General features: G+C 39.9%; 1 protein-coding gene across 1 annotated transcript in view; it reads right to left on the reverse strand.

The window, feature by feature from the left end:
• Positions 1-26,166, reverse strand: part of ptprga (protein tyrosine phosphatase receptor type Ga) — a 321,286-nt gene that overhangs the window by 89,816 nt on the left and 205,304 nt on the right.

The following is a 26,166-nucleotide window of genomic DNA, read 5'->3' on the forward strand; positions in this document are numbered from 1 at the left end:
ATATATATATATATATATATAGAGAGAGAGAGGACCCCTTAGAACTTCTGTGTCAAGATCAATAAGTAGTAGTACCATAAAATATCACATGGTTTGACCTTTTCATGGTAATACAAAGTTAATTTGGGTTGTAAAATTTTATATTGTGCAACTCCACAAAAATGTAATGATACTACTGAATTAATAATTAATCATATTTGTAAAAAAAAAAAAAAAAATTATATATATATATATATATATATATATATATATATATATACGATTCCACTGTGTCTTCGTTTCAGGACTTTTTTTTTTTTTTTTTTTGATGTTCTTTTGTCCTTGCTGTGCCTGTGTTCAGTTCCTGTGGTTTAGTTCCTGTTTACCTTTGTTTCTATAGCTACCCTTGGTAGTCACCATGTCAACTAATCACCTGCACCTGTTCCTCATTATCCCTCATTTCTCTGTGTATTTATACCCTTGTGTTTCAGTCTGTAGTGGGCGCAATCGAAACACTTATGATGTAACAAAGCCTCGTTTACTGAAATCACGTGACTTTCACGCTCCGAACCACTGATTCGAAACAAAAGACTCGTAATGCTTCAAATCTTCATGAAGCAGTGTTTTGAAATCGCCCACCACTAGATTTTGTTGAATTAAGTCGTTATTTTGTTTTTTTTTGGCACACAAAAAGTATTCTCGTCACTTCAGAACATTAAGGTTGAACCACTGTAGTCACATGAACTGTTTTAAATATGTCTTTAGTAGCTTTCTGGGCATTTTAATTTGTGTTCTGAAGACGGAAGAAGGTCTTACGGGTGTGAAACGGCATGAGGATGAGTAATTAATGACAGAATTTTTGGGTGAACTAACCCTTTAAGAATGCTTTTCCCATAAACCATTTAACATGCACAACCTCTCTGTATTCTGCATCAAAAAGGCATGCACACTGATGGAACAGCAGAAACGCAGCAGTTACCCCGCTAAATGTTTCAAACAGCCATTCAGATTTTTGTATTTGCAATGGTTCATCACAGCGTCAAATTCTTAAATAAAGACTTAAGTCTATTTATTTTCAAACTTAAACATTTTTATATTTTAATCTGGACTAAAATGCCCTAGATATTGATTAAAAAAGTTGCGATTCTTTGTTATTGTTCGGTAACATTTTACAATGAAGCTCCATTAGTTAACATTAGTTAATTCAGTAGTTAACAAACTAAGAATGAAAAATACTTCTAAAGCATTTGTGACCAGTCACGGAAAGTAGAGACACAAGTCGGTTCTGGGGCATTTTGAGTTATTCACCGATTCTGAAAGTGTAGTCTCCAAGCTTTCCAACGATGTGTAACACATGGAAATCTGATAATATTTGTAGAAGTTGTGGCCATTTGAAGGTAGGCACTCAAAAATGCTCAAAGGGCAGAAAATGACCTCTAATTTTGCAGTTCTCGCCTGTTCTCACCTGCTGGGAGTGACAAAAGGGCTCATTTACATCTCATTTAGATAAGCCATACCCCATGTAAAGCTGCATGGTTGCATAGCAACGACAGACGCAACGGGAAAAATCGGACCGCATACTATTAATAATAAAGGATAATGTGCATTGTAAATGTCAGTAATTGATCTTTTTTGACATTAGGACTTTTTGAACAGGATTCTGTGATAACCGTATAGTCCTGGTTTAGACCTCAGTTAGTGGTTAGACCTGGTTTGAGTCAAAGGATTAAACAAATCCTGTACATTAAACTCTTCAATAAATACTTTTACTTTTGACTTATAACGCACATTTTACGGCTACGGATACTTTATACTTTTACTTACGTAGGAATTTTATCTGATACATTTACTATTACATTAGTAAATCCTTGTTAAGAATATTAAGTAGTAACTGGCTAAAATTATTAGCGTCACATTTAATTTAAGAATAGTAAGGTTTACATGAGCTAAGTCATTCACACCAGTCAATTCAAGCAGTTGAAGCGTTTTTCAAATTAATAGCAGATGCTAACATTACCATCTAAAAAGCCCATTATAGTAATGGGGGTTTTTGGCAAGTGATACGATGCTAACGATTACAATTAAAACGAAACTCCTGAGCAAGCTAATAGCAAAAGACACATAAGATAACGTGTAGCCTACGTGTTCTTAGAATGAACACAAAACGACAAACTTTGATGTTTATGGAAACTCACCCCATAAGAAACAGAAAAGATCTCATTGCCTCCAATGAAATAAGTTGTTCGGGCACACTTTCTCTTTGTCGGGGTCTTCTTTGTGGATGTAACCATCTCCGAAGTTTGCACTACTATGCGTCTGTTTGCCTCTAAATGTCCAATAATTCGCATGTCCTGTCACTCTTTTTCCGCAGCTAAAGAATCCAGCCGTATGTTGTACTTCAAAACATTTTTGGTGTAGCGGCCACGGTTCAGCTCGTCTGCGATATTCTTTGCGGCGTCCATCTTCATTAAATTTTGATATCAGCTAGAGCCGGCCAGAGCGCTACATAAATAAGTAGCCATGCTTCCCTTGGAGGGCGGCGGCAATAACAAAAGAAACAAAAGCCGGCGTATCCGATTCCAGTATGGAAATACAAACAGACAATGACACGCCCCTACTGTGAGATAGAATCCTAGAACAACAAGCCGATTTCAACCTCAAAATGTACGCTTTTAAATAAACCAATACTGCTACCTAAAACACGGAGATGCTTCTTCGTGATCTCAACTAACAGATTCTGCAAAAAAACGAAAATCACCAATTTTGAAAAAAAAAAAAAAAACGCTTCTGTCTCAGTTTGCTCATTAGTTGTGCTGCCGACTTGTGTCCCTGGTTTCCGTGACGGGTCACATTTATTCATCTTTGTTCATGTTAATTTTAACATTTAATAATATATTATTAAAATCAAAAGTTGTAACTGTATTATTTAATGGACCTGAGATAACAATGATCAGTTGTAGCTATTTTTAACATTAACAAAGAATAACTTCTGTAACAAATGTAGCAATTGCTTATTGTTAATATTAGTTAATGCCTTAACTAATGGGACCTTAAAGGGATAGTTCAGCAACTGCATTCAGCAATCGCTTAGTGAGGTCTGATCGCGCTCTGACAATGGCAGTGATGTCTCGCGCTTATACTTCAATGAGTGCTAGACATTACTGCAGTTGTCAGAGCGCGATCAGACCTCACTAAGCGAGTGCTGAACGCAGTTGGACATAGTGGTGTATTAGAGGTAAAAAATGATATAAATACTGTTTGGTTTCTCGCACAAACCGATCATTTCGTGTCTTAGGACATCAATGTACCGTCATGAGCCGCAGGGCTTAATTTGGATTTGTCTATGCATATTTTTTGACTCTTACAAATTGTGTTACAATTCACTCGCATTATAAGACTGACAGGCGGCAATGGTTGGAGTTAAAAATCATCATTCGTGTTCTACTGAAGAAACAAAGTCACCTACATCTTGGATGCCCTGGGGGTAAGCAGATAAACTTCAAATTTTCATTTTTGGGTGAACTATCCCTTTAAATGTAAAGTATTACCTATTGTTCTCTTGTAATTCTTTTGCAATTTAATCTGTTTGAATGAAACATTTGTTTACTTTGAACATAAAAATACAATAAATCAATACACAAAAAAGTCTAAAGAGTTCTTTTTGTTATGAGAAAACAGTTATTAAACCTGTTATATTATGACAACACTCTTTTGCAACTTATTTCAATACCGTATACCGTGATAAAAGCTTCAGCAATTATCACAAGATGAAAATTTGATACAGTCACATGCCTAGCTGAAATTAATCAACAGTTCAAACGAAAACAACAACAATAAATCTCCACATAAAAGATCAGTAGCATTACATATATAGCCCCCAGTCCAAAGCTCTTAAAATCAAGAAAGAAATCATTGTTGCCTACCACATTGGCTTGTTTTTCCCCGTTAGCATTGTCAATATTATGCCTCCTGAATTTTTCTCGCCTCTGTAATCCTTACACGAGGCCAACTTTGATCTAATTCAGTCTCAAACACCCTCATAGCTTATGATCACAGATCGTACCGCGCATGCTAGAGAATTCACGAGCCTACGGGCCTGAGCTTAACGCCTCCATCCGCAGTGTTGTATCTTACAGCCAGTGATTAATGACATAATATCTGGGCAATTTCTGAGAACACGCTCTCAAATGAAAGTAAACAGCAGAGGGAGAGGGAGATTAACATAACAGGGTGTGAGTATCTTAACCTCTCGCTATTGGAAGCTGTCTGTAGTCTGTTTGTATTCAAGCAGGAGAAGAGGTGACAGACTGTGACGTGTCCTCCATACGAGACTAACATTACGCTGTGGATCAAATGAAAGACATGTCAGTCTTTACAGTGAGATAAGGAAGAGCAGAAACCATTCTAAATGATTGTTTAAGACAGTTGGAATACTGGCATTGTATAAGGTAAAATGTTTTTTTTATGGTTTAGTATATTATGTATGGTTTTAGTTTGTGGCAAGGGGGGCGTGATTCAGCGAGGTCTGTGACTGGAGAGAGAGTCAGTAGACAAGCGGTGAGTAAGTGGGTCAAGTACAAATGACAAACACCTGTGTCTTGTTTCAGTAACTGGCGTGAAGAGACCATATAAGCCACCTGGGAAATGAGAAGGAGGAGAGAGACTGGCTGCAGACTCACGGTGCTGGACTGTGCAGTGAGAGCTCTGGAGAGCGGGACGTTTGATTTGAAAGGACTGAGTTTGACAGCACACTTAGCGCGGATTTATGTTCTGTTTTTGATTATTGTTTTATTGGAAATAAAAAAAACACGAGTCTCAGTCAAAGCCGACCTTGTCTTCTTCCTTCATTTTATTTGAATCTTGTTACAGTGGTGCCGAAACCCGGAAAGGAAGAAGCAGCCGCCGCCATGCAAACTCCGTCAGCTTCGCCGTTTGCGGACGTCATCTCATCCCTCGCGGTCCTCCATCAGGAACAACACCATGCGTTGCTGGACATGCGAAGTGACCAGAAGCGTCGCTTCCAGGCGATCGTCCAGGCACAACAAGAGGACCGCGAGAGGTTCCGGAGCTGGATGGACGGGGAGGTTCGGGAAGAAGCATCAGCACACCCAGCCACACCCACCCACCTGCCGTTGAACAAGATGGGGCCTCAGGATGATCCTGAGACATTCTTGGACCTATTTGAGAAGACCGCAGAGGCAGGTGGGTGGCCACGGGATCAATGGCCGGTGCACCTCATTCCATTGCTGCGGGAGAGGCGCAAGTGGCCGCCCAACAACTGCCTGTCCAGAATCTCCTGGTCTTTGACGATCTGAAAAGAGCCATCTTACAGCGGGTCGGCCGGAGCCCAGAACAACACCACCAGTGATTTCGGTCCCTGGAATTGGGAGAGAGTGGCCCGACCCTTCGTGATGGCTCAACAGCTTCTGGACTCCTGCCGCAAATGGCTATTGGCTGAGGGAAGTGACGTCGAGCAGATCATCGACCGGGTGGTGCTGGAACAATTCGTTACGCAGCTGCCCTGGCGGGCAGCCGAGTGGGTCCAGTGCCACCGCCCGACGTCGCTGGACTCGGCCATCCAGTTGGCGGAGGACCAGATGGCGGCGTGCCCAGGGGTCGGCAAAACCCTACCAGCAATCTCTCTCTCTTCCTCTTTGTTTTCTTCCCCTACCTCTTCTCCTCGACCTGTCCCTCTCCCTAGGTCTGGACCTCCCGGACCGCCTAGAGTCACACCCAGAGGGTGGGGTGGGCCTGTTCCAGAATATTCTGGTGGCTCGAGAGCTCCGGCCAGAGGGGGCTGACCACTACCGGGACCATTGCCGCTTCTTCTTCCCTGCTCTCTTCATGCCAATCGCTTGATCCATCTCCTGCCACTAGAGTGGCGAGTAGGTCTGGGCTGGCCTGCTGGCATTGCAGGGGACCTGGAGCATTTTATTGACAGATGCCCAATGATGGAGGTGGGAACATTGATCCAGGGTCCCGGATGTCCATGCATTTGAACAGGTCCATTTTATTGACGGTCAACTTCTCTAACCTGATCGGCCGCTTTCCTACCCATATTTTGCTATTTTGAAGGATCAGGTTGTATCGGGTGACACAAGACACTCAGACAAAACAAGATACAACCCAGTTATTAATACCAAAAAGCCGTCGCCGGGAAATGCTTTTCCAGGCGGCTCATTGTAATCCTATGGCTGGACATCTAGGACAGACAACCACTTTAAATCGTCTCATGGCCCGATTCTTTTGGCTGGGCATTCACGAAGAACATGCGCAGGTGGTGCGCGTCTTGTCGTGAATGTCAGCTGGTAAATCCGCCGGCCGCACCAAAAGCACCTTTGCGCCCCATTCCTTTAATGCAGGTCCCCTTCGAAAGAATTGGGATGGACCTCATTGGCCCATTAGAACAATCTGCACAAGGGCATCGCTTTACATTAGTTCTGGTGGACTATGCAACACGATATCCTGAAGCAGTGGCGCTTCCGCAGCATTTCTGCAAAAAGTGTCGCGGACGCTCTGTTTCGCTTAATCTCCCGAGTGGGGATCCCAAAAGAGATCCTCACTGACCAAGGCACGACATTTATGTCACGTACTTTACGCAAACTGTATGAATTATTGGGCATTAAATCGATTCGCACCAGCGTCTATCATCCACAAACAGACGGGCTGGTGGAACGATTTAATCGCACTTTAAAAACCATGATTTGTAAGTTCGTTCACAAAGACACCGAAAATTAGGATACATGGTTGGAACCCCTCTTGTTCGCTGTGCGCGAGGTCCCGCAAGCCTCCACAGGGTTTTCCCCCTTCGAGCTACTTTATGGACGTCAGCCTTGAGGGGTTTTAGTTCTTAAGGAAACTTGGGAGGAAGGACCTTCAAAATCTGTAGGAAGGACCTTTCGTCAAAACGAAATTCAGTATGTACTGGACCTGTGCACAAAACTCCACACTTTGGGGCAGCTCTCAATGGAGAATTTGTTACAGGCTCAGGACAAACACACCTGGTTGTATAACAGGGGCATCAAACTAAGAGAATTTAAACCGGGAGATAAAGTCCTTGTATTAGTACGTTGAGTTCCAAATTACTTGCGAAGTGGCAAGGACCCTTCGAGGTCACACGGCGAGTTATGGATCTCAAATATGAGGTAGTTCGAACGGATAGGAGTGGGGCACGTCTAATTTACCATCTCAACCTCCTTAAAAAAATGGAGTGAGGCGGAATCAGTGATGCTAGTGAACGATAATCAGTGCAGAAGAAGATCTCGGGCCAGAAGTGAGTACTAAAACACAATCACTCGCTTCTGGCCTCGGGGGAGATCATCTTTCGCCCTCACCAGATCACTGATGTAGCCAAGTTGCAGGCAGAATTTGCCGACGTGTTCTCACCCCTACCCGGTCGAACAAATCTCATTCAGCACCATATTGAGACTGACCATACTGACACTGCGCCCAGCGTGGTGGTGCACAGCCAGCCATATCGACTACCTGAACACAAAAAAAGGTGGTTCAGTCCGAATTAGAGGCGATGCTCGAGATGGGAGTAATAGAAGAATCCAACAGTGATTGGGTGAGCCCGATAGTTTTAGTACCTAAAACAGACAGCTCTGTTCGTTTTCTGTGTGGATTACAGCAAAGTAAATGCTGTGTTGAAATTCGACACGTATCCAATGCCGAGGATTGACGAACTGCTTGATCGGCTAGGCACCGCTCGTTTTTATTCAACACTGGATTTAACAAAAGGGTATTGGCAGATCCCCTTATCACCTCTATTCAAAGAAAAGACAGCCTTCACAACGCCTTATTGGATTACACCAATTTGTTACTCTTCCTTTCGGGTTGTTCGGGGCACCTGGCCACTTTTCAGCGTCTCATGGACTGAATTCTTCGGCCGCAGGCTGCATATGCTGCTGCCTATCTAGATGACATCGTCATTTATAGCAAAAATTGGCAGCGGCATATGGAGCCATGTACGAAGCCGTCCTGAGAGCGCTGAGGGTGGCCGGGCTGACTGCCAACCCGAAGAAGTGTGCAGTTGGGTGGGTGGAGGTCAGGTATCTGGGCTTCCACTTGGGTCATAGTTGGGTCAAGTGCGTCCCCAAATTGATAAGACGGCAGTGATTGCAACTTGCCGAGACCCAAGACCAAAAAAGGAGGTGAGACAGTTCCTGGGGCTGGCGGGATATTATAGAAGGTTTGTGCCTAATTATTAGGACCTCATCAGCCCGCTGACTGATCTCACTAAAAAGGAGGCACCAGATCCAGGTTCAGTTGGACGGAGCGGTGTCAGCAGGCTTTCACTTAAGTAAAGGCTGCTCTGTGTGGCAGGGCCGCTATTACATTCTCCTGACTTTTCTCTCCCACTTCTTGTTACAGACTGACATGTCGGACAGGGGGCTGGGAGCGGTCCTGTCCCAGGAGATAGAGGGAGAAGGAGCGGCCGGTGCTGTACATTAGTCGCAAGCTCTTAAAGAGAGAGGCTAAGTACAGGACCATCGAATGCTCGAATATCATCAAGTGTTTACAGTGTTACATAGTAGTTTACTTGTTACATAGTTTTACTATAATAACCCTGACTGTAGACCCTGAAAAAATAATAAATAATAGTGTAAATGTACAGTAGTAGGTCATTCAGGTATTACATGCATAAAGATAATTTGCATACTGTGCACAGTATACATACAAGCAAAATAGTGTATGAGAAGTAGGGCTGGCCGGTATATCGAGTTTGTATATTTTTATATACGATATGGAATGAGGCAATACCGTTCATATCCATATACAGTTTGGAGCACATCTGAAAAATAGCGGAGGACAGAGTTCAGCTGTGGATAAAATGCAGAATACAATTTGTCCTAAACATGAGACATGCTTAATATTAAGGACTTTAAAATAACTCGTAAGATATCATTAACACGTATAGATTAAAGCAGTTTACCTCGTCAGATGCTCTGACAGATACTTGCGCTGTTTAATGCGTTTATGGTGTTTTCCTCAGTACATAACTTACATTTCACAGATATATTCTCCATCTGTAAATGTTAGAAAGTCATGCAAATATTTCCATTTTGCTTGTCAGGAGTGGACGAGCCTTATGTAAGCGAGTTAATTTCCGCTAAACACACTTCAGTGAAAGAGTGCCGTCGAACGCATGCGCGTCAAACAGACGGAGCACCATAATTCTGACTAAAATATACATTTTGCTAAAATATTTGTTGTTGAACAATAAATATGCCATATGTAGAAATTTAAACCTATAAATAAGTGTATTTTTGTGATAGCAGTAGGCTAACTGTAAAGTGACTATTGTAATTTGGGAAAAATCAAAGCAAAGATACTGAGATATATACGTATATATCGCCATTCAGACAAAAAATACAGAGATATGAATATTTTTTGGCCATATCGCCCAGCCCTAATGAGTAGTATGATACTATGGCATTCTGAACATATCCATGATCTTTGCACTGTACTCAGTTGCTCTGTTTAAGTCTATGAAAGCTAATATTCATGAGAGTCATGAGAATCATGTGTGTGTGTGGGGTGGGGGAGGGAAGGTGATAGACTATGCTAAACACTAAACCACCAGCGGCTTCATTACAGAAATGTCAATAATTTATTCTGATTCATGAAAGAGAGAAAATTATAGCAGTAGAGAGAGAGGTGAACTTTGTGTCAGGTCACCTTTATAACACAACATAAACTCAAACAGTAGTACACACACACACACACACACACACACACACACACACACACACGCGCAAACACACAAAGACACTAAAGGGCATCGTTCAATCAAAATGCAATGGAGCAGAATTTACAATAATAGAGTATCGTGCTAAAGCCTTGTAAAATAGATGAATAAATACAATAAAAGCGCAATATGATGGATAACCCATCCAACTGCTTTATGCAGTTAAACAGTTCTACACAATCATTAGTAGTGATTACTAAGGGTATTATTCATCATTATTGTTGATACTTGGGTTCTGGTATTACAAATATAATCGATTTTTGACTGACCGTCTTACCACCAACATAGCAATGTCCTGCAACCATGAAAAACATGCTATCATTGTGGCTGCATCTGGTACATAACACCAAGGTTCCTAATATTGCAAAAGCAAATTTATAGCTCAAACAGAAATTTTATTTGTGTTGCTTTTAAGTATTATATTTTTTAGTCAATTTTATATGGCTTTTAGTCGATGTCCGTAAACACTGAAACCATATACTTTATATGCTCTTCTACTCCTAACAGTTGATTAAATTCCTTATAATCAGATATGCACAATTAGGCCACGTTCACACAGTCATTTTTTTGGGATTGACAACCGCATTTACTTATTTACTTAACCGCATTTACTTAGATGTGAGTCTCGAAATGTCTCGTTCACACAGCAACTTACAGTAGCGTTTGGAACACTGCCTGTATGAACGTGCAGTGAGTGTCAAGCCTGTATTCTCTTACTAGTAACCATGACGACAGTGATAACGTAATATAAAAGATGGCAACGTCTATAAACTGAAAAGTATTATCACCTTTCACATGACAAGAGACTAACTGAACCGTGAGTTCATCCATCAAAACTTCATTAACCAACAGCAGCATGTAAACACGTGCCAGCCGGAGTCTTTTGCGACATCACGCGCATACACGGCATTTGAAAAGAAACACAAAACTGACATGAGCCGCTCCAGTAGAACAGTGACTGGCTCTAACACCTTAAGATGACGCACAGCTCGTATCTCTGTCGCTGTAAGTTACTGAAAGCCAAACCACACACAAAACACCTCTCTCTCGCACTGTATGACGTGACAGACAACTAGCTGTCCAGTCCTGTTCCGTTCACACACTGCGAATATTCCAAGAACGCGGTTGTGAGTCCTGAAAATTTACAGGTGTGAGTTCGGTTATAGAATGCTGATTTCACACCCGTAAATAACCGTACTGCATGTGAACTAGAGATGTTCCGATACCCCTTTTCCACTCCCGATACCGATTCCGATACCTGAGCTCAGGGTATCCGCCGATACCGAGTACTGATCCGATACCAGGGTGCAGGGCTCTGAACCGGTTCAAGGAACGAAAATGAAAACCGGAAACGAACGAAATTTTGACCAGAACGTAACCAGAAATGGAAACTCAATCAGATTTAATCATTTTGAACAGAAACGCTCATTTGAAATGGCCATTAACCGGTTAATAACGTTATTTTTTGTTCTATTTAATATTTTGATTTGGCAGTCAACCAATCACAAATTCAAATAGTACAGCCTATGCAAATGTGACGCTGACGCATCCAACGTGAGTGAAATGCCCGCGCTGCCGCTCTAAAGTGAGATATGCCTGCACTGACGCGCTCAGTCATCATAGGTTAGGTAAGTTAGAATGGCAATGCCCTGGCATTAGTTTTTCCGATGATATATGTCACCATTAGGCCTGCATTTAAGTGAAAATGAATGTCAAGTAGGCTAATATGCAGCTTGTTGTGCGTTTTGAAACCAGCGAAAATTACAGGATATGTAGAACATGAGTTCACACAACGCCACCTCACGCAGCGGTTCAGAATAAAACTATAGGGTAACATAACACATATACAACAAAGGGGAATATTTAGGCCTATAGGCTACGCGAAATATTTCACCATATAATTAGGTCTACATATTAACAAAACGAAAGTGGTTCATTGTGGCGCACTCCAACGATCTAGGAAAGGAAACAGACATTCTGCATATTTTCGTTATTTAAATGTCTTTTGTAAATGTATGAATTATGTCTGGCTTTTAAATTACGACCATAAACCATAAATTACAAAGTACAGTTTAGGAAAAATTTTTCCAGTGGTCGCGACGGCGACCACTGCACACAAATTCTTGCATTGCTTACTTGATATCGCAGCTCAGCTGTTAAATATTAAAATAAAATACAATCAACCAAACATATAAAACTTTACACTGCTCAATTCAATTCTGTAATACAATCTGCCGTCCTGTGACCACCGCCTGACTGTGCTGTTATGTGAAGAATGATGTCGATAATGCGAGTGAAGTACAAAGTTTACATAATAAACATTCTGATAGTTTAGTATTTGTCTCGAAAATGGAAACAGTGCAGAATGAGAAAGGTATGCTTCAGATTCACTCTAAATTAATTCGTTTAGCATCTTATTTAGTTTTATTTCTAATAAATAACCCTGTTTTTCACTTCTTCGCTGCTCTAAACAGTGCTTGCTTATGGCAACACAGCACAACTTCCTGTGTTTGCATTCTGAGAAGAATTGATTTCCGATTTGCTGCGTTAAGCAAAGATAGCGGGCACAACTAGATATTGTTTAAGAAAATGGTATCGGATCGGTACATGAGTTTAATTACTCGCCGATACCGATGCTAGATTTTTTTCTGGTATCGGTGGTATTTCCGATACTAGTATCGGAATCGGAACAACCCTAATGTGAACGTAACTGTATTAAGGACTCAAATACAGGACTGACAACTGTATTCTGCTGTTGTATGAACGTGGCCTTAAATTTACAGATTTTCTCTTACTGTTAAACAGACTGAAAATTGTTGATGACTCATCTTGTACTACACAGACTTTTATCCAATCAAATGCTCTAGAATGTAAATGCCCCTCCTCCTACTAGCTACGTACATGATTTTCTGCTTGTTAGTTGGTTGTATGTATTTGCTTGTACAGTACCAATCAGACAGTTATGGTTAATAGTTAAAGGTCCCGTTCTTCGTGATCCCATGTTTCAAACTTTAGTTAGTGTGTAATGTTGTTGTTAGAGTATAAATAAAATCTGTAAAATTTTAAAGCTCAAAGTTCAATGTCAAGCGCGATATTTTATTTAACAGAAGTCGCCTACATCGAACGGCCAGTTTGGACTACATCCCTCTACTTCCTTCTTTAATGACGTCACTAAAACAGTTTTTTGACTAACCTCCGCCCACAGGAATACACAAAAAAGGGGGCATGGTCTTGTTGCGCTCCCACGGAGAAGAGCAAGAGTTGTTTTTGTAGCGTGTGTTTGTCGCCATGTCGTCGAAACGCTGTTATTTTCATCCCGCAGTCCAATCACCTTTGTTTGGCCTTCCCAGGGACGCTGTACTTAGAGATCAATGGTAACAATTTATGTTTAATTTGGTTCCCGAAAATTATAATCCACATGTAAAACTATGTGCAGCACTTTCCGGGCAAGGTGCGCTAAGCTGCTAAGCTGAATCACAACACAGGAACCGCTGGCACAATCAGAACTCGTTACGTATTTCTGAAGGAGGGACTTCATAGAACAAGGAAGTCATCAGCCCGTTTTTATGACAGTGGAAACAGCTGTATACAGATAAGTAAATTATGTGAAAAATACTGTGTTTTTTTACACGCGAAACATGAACACATGTTGTATTGCACACTATAAACACAATCAAAGCTTCAAAAAACTACGAAAACCGGGACCTTTAATGGTTTCAGTATATCCCACCCACATTTCTTGTTTCAATTGGAAATAAAGGGGAAAAAGAGCTTGTATGCAAACAGCTCACAAACCTGGAGCAAAGAACAATAATATCGACATTTCTGTGTAAACATAAACACACATAGGCTTTTACCTATGACAGCCCAAGGAAGCCAAAGCAAATATGTAATGAGAGAGAGAGAGAGAGAGAGAGAGAGAGAGAGAGAAAAGGGGAGAATGTCTTCTCTGAGATCGTTAACATACAGGTCACTCACAGGTATCTGTGTCTTGTATGTACTTAGGTAAGTGTGTGTCTGTGTGTGTATAAGCAGATCTCAGCAGAGTTTCATTAGCACACAGGTCAGACACGACTTGTGAAATCCTCTGCTCTGGTTACACATATCAATTGCATACACTCGTTGTTAGCCAAATGTGCAAACACACATAAAACAGATGGATATGAACATGCTAATGTACAGGAAAGATATACATTTTTTTGTTTTGAGAAGAGTCAATGAAATCAGGCAGCTGAGAGGAATTCAAAGCACATCTCCATTTAAGCAGACACTCCAAGGCTCAGTAGCCTGATGGCACACGTCCTTCATCCAAAATGACTATTCAGTGTTAGTGACTGGATGTCTTATTCATTTTTTTCCATTTTTGAAAGTGTGCTTTAATGAACTGAATAAAAAAAAACTTGATAGTTTACCAGTATTTTTAACCTGTTGCTGTTTATCTTTCATGTGAAATAAATGGTATTTTTCATGAATACAGTAAAAATTACAGCCTCAGACAATTAATGTTCAGAGGTTAGTAGTTTCTGAAACTGTTCATTGAAATATTTTTCTAAATAGCTTAAAACATTAAATAACCCTCAAAATTGAAAACAAGACAAAACAAATAAAAAAATAAAACAAAATCCTACGCCAGAAAATACATGGCGTAGCCTGAATTAAGTTGACTTTCAGAAGGTACTAGCAACCAACTTGGGACCAAACATTGTTTTGAACTGTATTTATTGATTATTTATTTGATCTATTTTCTTACAGCAACTTGCATAAAGGATATTGAATATTTGAGCTCTAGAATACTCGATAAACATACAAATACAACACTAAAATTTGGTGTAAAATTGTGAAAATGGAATGACATTTTTACTTGTTTTAGAAAGAATACAAAGGATTTCTGAGAAATTAAATGATTTCTAAGAAAGGAAGGTAATTTGAGGTAATTACTAGAATAACTGAATAACAATTTAACAAATTAAGTTATTTTAAATTTTGGAAAAAGTTGAGAAGGTCAAGACCACAAATGTTCACAAATTGGTGTGTTAGCTGTCTAAACCATTTAAGGCAATTCAACCAATTCATGTGTCAATCTCAACTGACAATTTAAGAGTGTTTAATCATCTGCAATTATTTAGAAACATTTTTCATTTTCAAGTTTTTTTTTCTCTAGGTGTATGATTTTGAACATATGTGAATAGTGACGCTTTGCTGGTTATGCACTCTATAACAGATGTTTCAGCGTCGTACAGTATATACTCCTCCGGTGTGGTAGAATGTCTCTCTAACATGGAATAATCTTCAAAAGCTCCCACTAAAAATAACTACAACTGGGGAAAAATTAGGTCTGTGAGGCACAATATTACGTTCACGGGTGAATGTAGCCGAGTCGCTTAGGCCTTGGGCTGCTAATACAAAGGATACAGGTTCAATCCAAGGTAAGAGGTGGAATTGGACAGCTTACTGTGATCACAATCCAGCTTTATAATGATTGTGCCCTTTAGCAAGACACTTAACCACAGGCTGCTCCATGGGGACCATCCCTGAAATTTGTTACTGTAAGTCACTTTGAATGATCTGCAGCCGCTAATGGTGACAGAATTCTCTAAGAGATGCTGTTCCTGAAGTGGCTTTGAAGAACAATATGATTGGGAATTCACTGACTAAGATCCAAATTAGTTCCCCTGCTCTACAGAGAGATGGGCCTTGATCTACAATCAGCTTTCTTCCTCTACCTTGTCATCCTGTTCGCTTTGTTCTACAGAGCAGACCTGCCCATATCAGTGCTTCGATTCTGAGACACATAACAGGTCCTGAAGTCATGGGCAGGGAAACTTAACCTTCCGGAGAGATTGCTGAGCCATAATTTGAATGATTTTTTGCCCTGAGACTAACCTGCCCCCAAACTTCCAATAACAACAAAGCTAATGGTGGTTGGTCTCATTTACATGACATTTTCCTGACTGAGTGGGCAGTTCTTGCACAGAAAAGGTAAAAAAATGGACCCAATCAATCGTTAAAAGAATGGCTATGAGAATATGACTTTATAAACAAGAAAATATGGCTGCAAGGTCAATCAAACCTCTGAAGTTGTCCTTGTAACAACTCCGAGGGGGTATCCACAGAATCATCTTTCACAAAGCCAAAAGAGCCTGAGGTAAACAAATGGATTCATCTAGGATCTTCTCCTGAGGAGAGACTGTAATTCTTCTGACACCAAATAGAGGACGAAAAGGGAAAAAACAGGCATCAGCGCCTCGGGGGAGGCCCAACTTTGCTACTTATGTTCCTTTGTTTCTGAAAAACATGCAAGGTAATCCTGCTGAGAACCAAGCCGGCAATGGACAACACCTAAACAAGCCTATCTGCCATTGAAGGGCCTTTGAATGCAGAAGCCCTGCTGTTCTTCGATGCGGGAATTGCTTTCAAATCTCCCAAAATGACTACAACTACCCCTTTCTCCAAACCACACGAGGTCTTTACGTCCTTTCTGCTCGCATTCCTGTTAGGGTCAAGGTTAGTGTCTAGGACTACGCTTCCCTTTGGCTGATGGCTTCTCAAAGGGCTCCCTGTTGCTACAAGTTCTGCAGAAATACCATCAACAGCTGTTCAGAACTTCAAAGCGTGAGGAGGAAATGCCCTTTGACCTGCTAATTATAAACCAATCAGGAGCGTCTCGTTTTGGCTTACAGAGAAGCGAACGTTGGAGATTGGCAGGGTTTCTCTCTCTTTGTCTTCCTGGGCAAACATATTGACCTGCCTCTCAATTCAAACAGGAGCCAATTAGCCATGGCCGCTGAATTAATTTAGCTTTTGTTTTTATAAAAGACTCAATCTGTGTCCCCAGTGTTTGTTTGCAGCTCAGCCATCCATCAAGGTCAATAAGGGGTTTGAATTAGAAATAATAAATGAGTACCAGAAATAAAGAGAATTACCCATCTTTATGAGCTCTAAACCTTCCCTGAATTGGACATTGTGTTTGCACAAAGGCAACTGGCTCAAGTTTTCAAAATCAAGGAGCAAATGAAATATTGACAAACTGGCACTTCCTCTTTGGGACTGGGCCACATTACAATGCAGGTGGCAGAGCGAGTCTACATGCAACATGTTCTGGATAAGTGTATAAGCTCTTGTCTATTTGTCTCACGGACCCTTGCACTATCAACTCCCGCACAGTCTCGGATGTAAATTATGTCAAGTTCGGGACGGTTCAAAAAACAAAGACCATCTGAACGATGTAACCTCAGAAGAAGACAAGGCTAAAGTGCCTCAGATAGCGATGAAATCAAGATCAGAAACAGTTTTTGTTAAATGCGTTACAAAATCGCATACTTTCCTACTATATATAGGTGAAAAAAAAACAGTATGTGAAAAAAGAAGTATGTCCGAATTTACAGAACTCATAAAAGATTAGGCTTACAGATGACCTACTACTTCTGTCGACATTCTGAAGTGTGCATATGATGAACACTTTACTATCCCATGACGCTACGGGAGAGGATTTGCGAATGGCAGTGAAGCGAAACAACTGACGCTGATAGGTCACATGACAATGACAGTATGGCGAATGTAGTGCATCTGGATTTCATTCATACTACACACTCATACTATATAGATCATACTGTTTTAGCGGTCGGGAAGTCAATTACTTGTTTAAAATAAGTACCTACTCTGGAGAGTTTGCGATTTTGGACGAAGCCCTGGTTTTGCACAAGATCAACCAGAAATGTGACCTCAGAGGATAATAATGCTCACCTAAAATAACTGGGGCAGCCAATCAAATGCTTCTGCCAATTTGCCAAGGGCTACAATGGAATCAAGGTCATGAACAGTTGTCTAGTTTGTATTGTTAGATGTTCAGAGAAACGAGAACACACCTATCTTTCTCATCACATATTTAATAGTAGAAATCATGACAATAAGAATGCAACAAGAACTCAAGTCTAATGCATGTGTAACTAGTCATTTCAGCTGGTAGATGACAAGATAATGGATCATCATAATAAATATTCCATATGCTCTTGCGGTAGCATATACACACACTTAGACACACACACACACACACCCACACACACACACACACATACACAGAGACCTTCCCTAGCTGATCCATTCCTCTCAGTGTTGAATTTGAGTGACGGGACACATATATCGATTTCGGCACTTTATCCCTTTAAAACAACGGCCGTCACCGTGAGAAAGCAAAGGAGATAAACGAGCGCTGCGGTCCGCAGGGAGCTGAGCCTAAAGATTTCCCATCAGTCCTTGCTCTCGCTGACCGAATGCCCGCTCCACAGCTCTTACTGAGTGCTTTTACAGAAAAAAGATCAAAAGAGTGCCTGAAACTAGTTAGGGAAAGGGGTTGATTTAACCATTAGAAAATGTTTGTCAAACTATTCATTTTTTGCACCTTCTTTTACAGAATTCAGGACAAATAGAGTTTTCACCATGATTTCTGTGATTTTTATTAGCAATAAACATTATATAAAATATAATTAAATAAAATATTACATGAAATATAATAATAAATATATAAAGGAGAAAAAAAATACAAGAAATGGGGATCAAAAAATATATACAGTCAAACCAAAAATTATTTGGACAATTTTTTATATATTTTTTTACTAGTGGGTGCAGGACACTATAGTTCATTTATGAAAGTGAGGATAGCAAAATAAAAGTAAACTGTGGCATATTATACCCAAAAATTCTTCATACAGTGGACTACCAGTAAAATTGATAAAAATTTGGAACCAAAAATTATTCAGACACTTTGACCTGACCATGTTTTGCTTAAGTGTTATCTGACATAATTAAGATTTTTTTTTCTGACACAGTTTAACTCAAGGTGTCTGAATACATTTTGGTTTGACTGTATATGTATATGGGGTAAAATGAAAACATTTAGATTATTTGTCGAATTTTGTTTTAACTTTTGGTCAATTATATTGTGTTTACATTATACAGGCATTTAAAACAAGCTATTTTTCATGTTATGTTAATTTTACGCTGTTAGATGTGGCTTTCTTGAGCAAATCAAATCCAGATTAATTGGACCTCCAATATTTTCCATATCATATTTTTTTCTGATCCTCAATTGCTATTTCAATTTTAATATCGTTTAAGTTTGTAGCTGCACACTCTTTGAACCGAAACTGTTAAAAAAAAAAAAAAACACTATCTTTTCTGAATCAGAAACAATCTTGCCACCCACAGCGTGCAGACAATCTGAAACAGTCTTGTGGAGTTTATTGTCAAGTTCAGGATGGGAAAGGGCAGGGTGCAAGCAGACGGCCTCTAATACCTGTAATATAAATGGTAATAGTGCCAAGCTTCCTTTGAATCCCAAAGAGCCAACCTGGGAGTTTTACCTCAGACGAGGCCTGTTATTCCTCTCTGGGCTTTGTCTCTAAAGAATGCACTGTGCACACCACACTTTGCCAAATTGAATTTATCCCATATTGACATCTCTCCAGGTCCCACGGTTGGAGGTGCGCACACACGCACATCACACTGACATTCACAAGGACAGACAAGAGGGAAAACCCATTGCTTTATAGAGCAGGACCCAATATGCAATATGCAGTATGTGTGAAATGAGAATAAACCAAACCATAAGTGTGTGTGTGTGGATATTTGTATGTATAGATCAGTGTATTAATGATTGTATTAAACAGCACAATGCTAACACGACTAGCACACCTTAGTATGCAACAAACATCACACAAAAAATACAGCTGTTTAACAGAGTCGGACATTTGACTCAGTGTGGTGCATTATCAGATGTGATGTATACTAAAATTTACATTACTATTTACAATCAGCATCAGACATCATACACTGACTTTGTGTTTCCAACTTAAGAGTAAATCATGTTTATGATGTTACATGGTTACAATGTGGTGAAAAAAAATATACTATGCCAGAATGGGTAACAGGGTTGAAGGGTTTTGTAATCTTGTAACCAAAATGTGGGTCGTATTAAACAACGAAACGAAACAGTAACAGGGTTGCAAATTTAGCCTAAATTAAGCTGTCATTCAGTAGGGGCTATCTTTTTTTGATCCCAAATATTAATCCGTAGTTATCGATAAACTTATAATCACATACATCAGAGAAAATTGTATTTGTTTAATCGTTTTCCCCTTCACAATAATCTGGGTAACAGGGTTGTTAGATTGGTCGCTATTCTTCATCAAAAGCGCAAGTCTCTCATACTGTAATTAACCAAACCATCTTCAAGATCACCACACAGGGGTCAGAGAAGGATCTGATGTATAGATTATACAGTACAAGTTCACAGAATCATGACTGCCTGTAAAGTGCTTTGACCTTCTAATGAACCATTCTTCAATTTTCCGTACAGCACCAGAGCTTTTTTAAACCATGCATCAAGGCCACACGGTGTCGCAGAGACAGAGAGAGAGAGAGAGAGAGAGGGAGAAACCGATAGAAATTTTCTTCTCATCCTTCTTCCCAGAAAATGAAAGAGCAACAGAGACGCACTGAGATCTGTAAAAGTGTCATGTGCCTTTTATTTCCCATTTCACGGGTATTACATCTCTTCATAAAATACGGGAAACACTGTTTTTGAGCAAAGAAAGGCAGGAGGGGACGGGATCTATGGCAAGATTATCAAAAATGGTATCTAGCAAAGCAAAGAACTGGGACAACATCTATTTGCCCTCCAGGTTTCACATGGCTTTTAAAGAATGGATGCGTTTTTCACTGTCGGAGGAGGCAGAGAGGAAAATATAACATTATGTCAGGAATTGGATGTGCCCCTTTTCTTGGAAGGGCAATAAAAATACAAAGATTGAAAAAAATGGCATGGCATGAATCTGTTATCTAAAAAGATTTTATAGGATGCTGTTCAGCGACAGAGACGGAAAGTGCACATCATAATGCATTACTGTGGAAAATAACTAATCTATGGCACAAATCCAGCTTCTGTGGAATTGTAAAACTGCAAAAATGTAACATATACACACTTAATGTCAGAAAATATATATGGTTTGTGTTAAGGTTTCAGTGCTAATTTGTTTTTAAGTCATTACTTTGGGCCTTGTGTAAGCGAACAACATCGGGAATTTATGATATGTCATTAAAGTGCATTAACATTGTTGAAGTGGAAAATCGTTTTCCACTTGAATAATGCTTACAATATTTAAGCTCCATGTTTTTTCCTGAGTGTGTGTGTACTGTGAAATGGATTCCTCTTTTCATATTTAACAGTGTACCGCTTAGCGTGTATGTGTTATCTCACCCTGGCTAAACAAGGAAGAGCCTCCCAGGCTCAAGCGAAACTAGAGCCCTTCAATGTGTATAGATGTGTGTATATTGTTATGATTTATATCCCATACACACTCGAATATTCCAAGAGTTTACAATTTTTGTGTCCCTAAATATGCATCATTGGGTTTCTGACGTGACCCTGAATCTAGTACAGATTAAGAGCTTGTTTGAAGACACAATTAACATGGTCCCTGAAGAACAACAGAGTGAAATAATGAAACGGCCTGACCCCATTTTTTGTTGGTTTCTTCATATTTACTTACATTTTTATCAGTTTATTTGCATTTGTCAAAAATATCCAGTGTTTTCCACTTTGAAAAAACCCCAACAACAAATACACATAATATACGTTGTATATATTTTTGTTAATTTAAATAAAGCTACAATAAAATAAAATAAAATTTAATTAAATAAATAAATACATATATTTAAAACTAAAAGAGATTTCTGCTGCGCAACTACCACTCTGACGCTTCAAAAAGTTCCTAAGAACATTGTAAAACTAATCCATATGAATTGAGCGGTTAATTCCACATTTGAATTTAGGCTTTTATTCACATATAAACTTTAATCAGCAAGCATAAAGAGAAGCTCAAATTACTCATGAGTCTTTTTGACCAAAACCTGCTCCTATAAGAGGCATTTGTTCTTGATTTGGACTACATTGAGCACACTGTTTATTTTTGCATGCAGCCAGCAAAAATGATGTGTTTTCTATTATTTATATAGTTTTTTGGTATTCCTTTAGTAAACGTTAGTCGCTCGATTCAGGCTTTTGAGACAATTCCAGCCACCAGCTGCCTATTTAATGTGCGATCCCATCAAATAATCATCAATAACAGCGAACTCAAGCGATAACTATGGTTATCAGAGCCGCAGCATTACTTTACTTTTGCAAATACAAGATCAGGCCATCAGCCCAGCAGAACGCATGTTACACAAACGTGGCGACCTCGTGATTCGCCCAACAGGCTGAAGCGAACACAAAACAACGTGTTGTAAAATATTTACGAATTAATACAAAATCCGAGATGACACATTGCCTGTTGGGACACGTTGTTCCATTATATTTGTGTTTCCTCTAGTGCAGCAGCTGGTATTTAGACATTAGGAGGTGTCAGCACCATAACGATGATTTTTCACGGCACAACCCCGCCACAGAAGACACCCAGATGCTGCTTTCAAAAGGTTAGCAGGCCACTGTTATGAGAATATGTGTTATCTCAGCTAAAATGTCTTGTTGTAATTTAGTTTGTTAAGACTTTTTACTTTCGGACTATTCATTAAAACTATTCGAAGTTCCTGTGTCTGCATATTCTGTGTCGGCACTGATAACGCTTTAGACATTTAGCAGTGAGTTTTCGGTTATTGCAGGCCTGCAAACCCCACAAAGAGAGGGGGGAAAAAGTACCATAGCTGCTTTGTCAGGTCAATTTTCAATAAAAAAAAAAGGAAATGAAAAGAAACGCTGACAGTGAAAGCACTATAACAGTAGACATGCCCATGCTTGTGGAAACCAATGCTCATTCCCGTCGTTTGTGTGGTTCTTTCCCATTACACGCGCTTCTCTTTTTGGCTATCTTTGCATCAGGTAATATTTTGGAATGCACTTTCTATTGCACCGACTGCAGGGGCTGATGGGAAATAAAATTCAATTCATCAATGCCACATCTTATCTCTGATACCCACAGCGGTGTGTGTTGGCTTCTGTGCCCCCCATCACATGTGTTAATTTACTTTGTGCTTCTCTTATCGGCGCAGGCGGACAAAGGCCTCAGTGAGAGCCTTTTTCTCGCTCTCGTAGCAGCCGTTCTGCGCGTTTATCATCGAGCTGGCTGGACAGAGGGTTCGGCCATGATTAAATGGAATGCTGACCACCTAAGCACTGTATCCCACAATCCAACAGCTTACCTGACCTCCCTCCCCTCTGGAGTTTTAAATTCGGGCTGCATCGCCGATAAGAGAAACACAGACGACAACCCCAAATTTCATCATCGCGCTCATCGCCCCTGGCAACAACGCAGACTCCATCACTGCAGGAAAGCGTTGGAAATAACAGTCACGTACAGGCCCAGACTCAGTTGTTTTCTGCACTGGTTTGGGAAGAAATCTACAGGATGCATTTCAGAAAGTGTTAAAGGAAACATAATGCATAATGCTCACCCTAATGATATTCCAAACCCGTTCTTTCACAAGATATTTTGAAGAATGTTCCAGCACCATACAACCCTCTATGTACACCCTGGCAAAATAATCAGTGCAATGCAATATATATATATATATGCATGTATGTACAGTATGCAGGGTGAAAAATCAGAACGTTCACTGCTAAATTCAAACGTGCTTTCGTGCTTTGGCTGCGGTGGCAGCACCCATTGCACGTTATTGATCAACTGACAGGATTTAAATAACAAATCACATTAAGGGCCAGATTTACTAACAGCTTGCACCAGCGCAAACCCTCTTTTGGCGTTAGTAAATCCCGTCTACCGTCTACTAAAGAAATGCAGTGCAAAATTAGCGCTGAAAAGGCATGGACAGTTGTTTTTGTGGCTGACCTTATTGCATATGCATTTGTAGGAGTTTCCCTTTAAGATGGAAAATTTATGGGAGGAGAGTATTTAAATGAATCATGCAATGAGATTTACTAATCATTGTGCTTGTCAATTTACTGGTATTTGTGCCATTATTTAACGCCTCAAAAAAAAAAAAAAAAAAAAAAAATATGGCTTGGCCGACATGGCTTGGCAGACAATATTAGGCCTATCTGTGTATGTGTTTGTCAGATTACATGTAACAAGTTGCGCCTGTGTCGACCCGCACCTGATGAGCTCAGCTTATTTGCGTCCCAATGCTAATTTGTGCTGCTCTTTTTAGATTTCGTTGGTCATTATGTAAATGATTTGACTGCCTCTGTGTTCTTTAATTTGCACGTCAGCAGTAGATCGTGCGCAAAACTTGCCACTCCCATGGGCGCATTTGTGGAATTGCGCTCTCACGTTAATTTGCCCCGTTTAGTAAATCTGGCCCTTAAGTATTTGACAATAGGTGCCGATTTATGTTTGGTGCCCACACTCTATGACCGAGCACGCACACGTAATATCTGAGCCAGAGTAGAACCATGAGGACACTATATTTGAGAGCACGCGAGTTTTGTGGAGAGATTCGTGCTGCACATTGCATTGATGCGCTCACGTGTTAATGTATTACATTGATGCTCACTCAACATGCGTCATTAAAACTGCCTCAGCTTCAGCATCTGTTGATAGTGTAGGGGTCGGGACTTCATATTATAGTGAGGATTTGATTGGACAGAAGATTTAATGAGAAGCTGAATTCTGAGGTGATGTCATGAAAATGCGTGATCCATTTTGGCGAGAGTGGGAGACTATAAGTTTTGAATGCTTATATCTTCTAAATATGAATTTTGTCATTGTTTTGGAACACATCAGCTTATTCATAACCTTAAGGCTAACATAGTCATACTAAAAGCTAAAAAACTTGAAAATTTGACTTTAAGCAGAGCTGAGAGTATTAAGGGTCATTTACACGACACCATTTTCAACTAAAAACGGGAATCTTTTTATGAGGTTTGGCCGTTCGTTCCAACGACAACAGTGTTTTGGGGGTCTGAAAACGTAAACAGTACTGTTATCTTCTCTGTGTAAACTACAAAAACATGAATTTTTGAAAACAGTGACATCATGCATATGCCCATACATGTTCAGTCTATAGGCACATAGTGTTTCTTTACAAAGTGACAACTATAGGCCTGGCAGCAGAATACAGCGTTTTGAGTCGTTTTCGCAGATCCGTGTGAACAGGGATCGTTTTAACATTGTCGTCTCTATGTGAAAAACTTTTCCGTAGTTAGTACATCATTGCCATGTAAATGTGCCTTTACTCTTATTGGTCTAATCGTCAAAAAACAAAATCAACAAACATGCAATGGGTAGGGAGTGTGTACAGCTTCGTGAATGACGGGCGTTCCAATTCTATCAAAATGCATTTAGATCATTGTGACCTTTTGACACAACGCCTTATCACATTCCGATCTCTGGGAGCCAGTTTAAATATTATTCTGCCATTATTTATTTGGGTAATTTAAATGTTATAATAGCATTTGTTCAGAACAGTGACGGCGACCTCTGTGTGACTGTCATCTCGGATTTCGACACACTGAAAAAGACACGGGTTAAAGATTAATAGACGAAATGCGTGAGGAGTCGATTTTTGTGGTGCCTGACTTATTCATGAGCAAATAAAGGGCCTTTAGCCACGCTAAAGCGTGAGTAAGTGTGTGTGATCTCAGACAGCAATATAAGTGTTATCAGGATAAATGCTGCATGGAGGCTGATGCCCGCCTGATTGAAGATCCTACGCCTTTCTGAATGTGACTGGCATACTAAACACAGATTTACAGTTAAAACAGCCGGCCTGAACGCAGCAGGGCTGCACTTAATCATGCCATTCAGCGGTCTTATTAGAGAACAATTACTAAATGGCAGGCCTTGTAAATCATAAATCATTCATCAAGATGACTCTGAGAAAATGAGTGCAGCATTTTGCAGCGAAACGCCAATGGCCTCCCTCATGTGTATTCATGGGAGTGTAGGTAGACATTGTGCAAAGCTGTTGCTGCCTTCATCTGTCATGAAAAAACCAAGACCTGAGCCACCAGAACAGGAAGGACTCTTGGGAATCACATGAGTGTGAATCTTTAAGAAGTACAACATCTGGATCCTGGTTTTGCAGATGGAGTTATAAATGTGAAGTTAGAATATAGCTACAAATGGCACCTAGGGTTAGATTAGCTGTTTGGCCTGCATTAATTACAATGTTTGGACAATTTTTCTTTGCCTAGATAAGGATAAAGTCTAGATATTTGTATTCATATAAAAACACATTTATACTATGTGAGCAAAAATGTTATGAGTGATATTATAAGGACAATATTCAAAAATATCTTCGATTGTACTAAAGCATAATGCTACTATTATCATTATATTCATGTTTAATTATGCTGATATATAAAATAAAAAAACACAAGCCCTATGCCGGCCAAAGGAATAAATATGTTTTTGAAAGAAGTCTCTTATGCTCTTCAAGGATGCATTTATTTGATGAAAAATACAGTAAAATATTTTTAGCCA

The sequence above is a fragment of the Megalobrama amblycephala genome, linkage group LG21 (assembly GCF_018812025.1).
Source record: "Megalobrama amblycephala isolate DHTTF-2021 linkage group LG21, ASM1881202v1, whole genome shotgun sequence".
Lineage (NCBI taxonomy): Eukaryota > Metazoa > Chordata > Actinopteri > Cypriniformes > Xenocyprididae > Megalobrama > Megalobrama amblycephala.